The following is a 3,316-nucleotide window of genomic DNA, read 5'->3' as shown; positions in this document are numbered from 1 at the left end:
AGTTCTGTGAAAAATGCCAGTGGTAGTTTGATAGGGATTGCATTGAATCTGTAGATTGCTTTGGGTAGTATAGGTTTATTCCTAGGTATTTTATTCTTTTTGTTGCAGTGGTAAATGGGAGTGTTTCCTTAATTTCTCTTTCAGATTTTTCATCATTAGTATATAGGAATGCAAGAGATTTCTGGAGTGCTTTATTTCTCAGGTCTTTCTCCAAAAAACCCACAGCCCTAATTATGAGGGTAAAAAAAATCACACAAATCCTAATTGAGGGATATTCTACAAAATACTTGACCGGAACTCCTCAAAACTTCCAAGGTCATAAAAAAATTTAAAAAAAGAAAACAAGGAAATGCTGAAAAACTGTCACAGCCAAGAGAAGCCTAAGGACACATTAAGGTTAATGTACTATGATATCCTAGATGGGATCCCAGAACAGAAAAAGGACATTAGGTAAAAACCAAAGAAATCTGAATAATGGATGGACTTTTGTCAACAATAATGTATCAATATTGGTTCATTAATTGTGACAAACGTATACCAATATATGTTAAGAATAGGGGAAACTGGGTGTGAGGTATATGGAAACTCTCTGTTATCTTTACAATTTTTCTATGTATTGAAGGCTATTCTAACATTAAAAGTTTATTAAAAATTAAATTCCTGTCATAATAAAATTCAGTGTTTCTCATCTCAATAGATGGAAACTCCATTTTTCCAGTTGCTCAGGCCAAAACTTTTGTTATTTTTTAATATTTATTTATTTATTTACTTTTGGCTGCGTTGCATCTTCGTTGCTGCACGCAGGCTTTCTCTAGTTGCGGCAAGCAGGGGCTACTCTTCGTTGCGGTGCGTAGGCTTCTCAATGCAGTGGCTTCTCTTGTTGTGGAACACGGGCTCTAGGCACTCGGGCTTCAATAGTTGTGGTTCGCGGGCTCTAGAGCACAGGCTCAGTAGTTGTGTTGCATGGGCTTAGTTGCTGCGCGACATGTGGGATCTTCCCGGACCAGAGCTCAAACCGGTGTCCCCTGCATTGGCAGGCAGATACTTAACCACTGCGCCACCAGAGAAGTCCCCAGGCCACAACTTTTAGAGCCATCGTTGAGCCCATTCCCTTTTTCCCATGCCATACCCAACATCAAAGCACGCCCCCATCTCAGAGCGTTTTCACTTGATAATCCATCTGCCTGGAATGCACTTCACTCTGACCACACAGCCTCCTCCTCCATATCCTTCGAGCTTCTGCTCAAACGTCAAATTCATCAGTGAGGCCTTCCCTGAAGAGGCCTGTAAGATAAAAGCACACCCAACCACTATGCCTTATCTCTCTCAAACTGACTTACTTTTCTTCATAGAATTCATCACCAGGAGGAAGAGAAAAGCATCCCTAACAGCCAAGGATTTACCTGGCACCATAAGCCAGGCCATGGTATTCTCTTGTTGACCATAAAGAGTTTCACAGAAAAACACCACCAGACAAGGCCACTCTGTGTCTGTGATGGGTCAAGAAAAAAAACAAGCCCACTCCCTAATCATGTTTAAACACAGACAAAAATACAAACATGGTCCAAAACACAAAAAAGCCCAGCCATCTCCATATTCTGGCTAATATGAGTGGTTGCTGCTGCTTTACCAACTACAGCTCTGGCTTTGCTCCATTCCTCTTGACTCCTGGATAAGAATTATTAAGATACTGTGGTAGACTGAATAATACGCCCCACCCAAGTGGTCCATATCCTAATCCCAAGAACTTGTGAAAATGTCACCTCATATGGCAAAAGGGAATCTGCAGATGTGATTAAGTGGAAGATTTTCAGCTGGGGAGATTATCATGAATTATTTAGGTGGGCCCAATATAATTTCAGTGGTCCTTATAAGAGGGAGGAGTAGGGTTAGAGTCAGTGGAGGAGATGTGATGACACCATGCTTCAGACTTTGAAAATGGAGGAAGGGGCCACAAGCCAGGGAATGCAGGTGGCCTCTAGAAGTTGGGAAAGGCAAGAAGACACATTCTCCTTTGGAGCCTCCAGAAGGAACAACCCCTGCAGATGCTTTGACTTTTAACCCAGTGAGACTGATTGTGGACTTCTGACCTCCTAATATAATGAATATTTGTTGTGTCACTAGGTTTATGGTGATTTGTGACAACAGCAATAGGAAACTAATACAGATACCACTTGCAGAATTATCCCTACTTCCTTACAGCATTCAGTCTGGAACAAAGCTCTACTTCCTTGAACTCTCCCCCAAATCACCCAACACAACCCCAAATCCTATAATTAGTCCTTTATAACATCTTACTGAGAAGCCCCATGGTCCTCCAGTATACATTCTCCCTCATTGTCAAGGGCCAATAAAGCCAACCTTGCTCAACTACAGTTGTACCTCTGGTGGTCTTTGGCTGTAGGGCACTGAAAACCATCTTACGTTCCAAATATTTAACTGTTTGTTTATTGTCTGACTAACCCAGCACTGCATCCCCCAAGCCAGGATGAGAGTAGCATACAGTAAATAAATCATCAGCCATGAATAATAAATTATTATTAAGGATACTCAGACAAATATGATGAAAGAGAAGCCTCTTAGTGTGGTATATCAGGTAAGCTAAGCCAGTCAAATGAGTTTATGGTAGGCAAACACTTATTTGCTTAATTTTTTATTTTTGGTCATTAGAAGGGCTCATCAACCCTTCTTTTCTTAATGAAGTTCCACTAGAAAAATTCTGGCTTTGGAAAAACAGGAAAGCATAAGGTCTATACTGAGAACCTGGCTGGATTAGGGGTGAAGGTGGGCAGGAGTGAGTGACCTAGAGACTTACAGTGGTGGTGATGTCACAGTAACCATTACTATTTATTGACCCTCTTATTACTAGATGCCAGGTACCCTTCATATGCATTGTCTCAGGCAATCCTATAAATCCAAGAGTTAGGTACAACTATTGCTCCATTCTGCTGATAAGCAAACTGAGTCTCAAAAAGATGAAGTGACTGTCCTGAGGTCACACAGCTAACAGGTGACAGAGGCTGGATTTGAACCCAGATGTGCTGGATGCTGAAACTCAGTCTCAATCACCATGCTATAGCCACCAGAGTCTAGGAAACCTGCCTGTGATGGGACAATGGTTCAAGTAACAGGTCCGTGCTCAGTAAGGAGAATGCCGGGAACATCCAGGTGCTGGTTTCTTAAGCTCACACTTGTCTCGACTCCAGTACAGCGGATGATTGAACGTGAGTTCTCGGAGTTTCCCGCAGAACTCTCTGGCTTGAGTCATTTGTTACCGTATTGTTCACGTACTCATTCATGCAGTTTTTATTCATTG

This window comes from Physeter macrocephalus, chromosome 17 (assembly GCF_002837175.3).
Source record: "Physeter macrocephalus isolate SW-GA chromosome 17, ASM283717v5, whole genome shotgun sequence".
NCBI lineage: Eukaryota > Metazoa > Chordata > Mammalia > Artiodactyla > Physeteridae > Physeter > Physeter macrocephalus.
Note: the sequence above shows the minus strand (reverse complement) of the source record.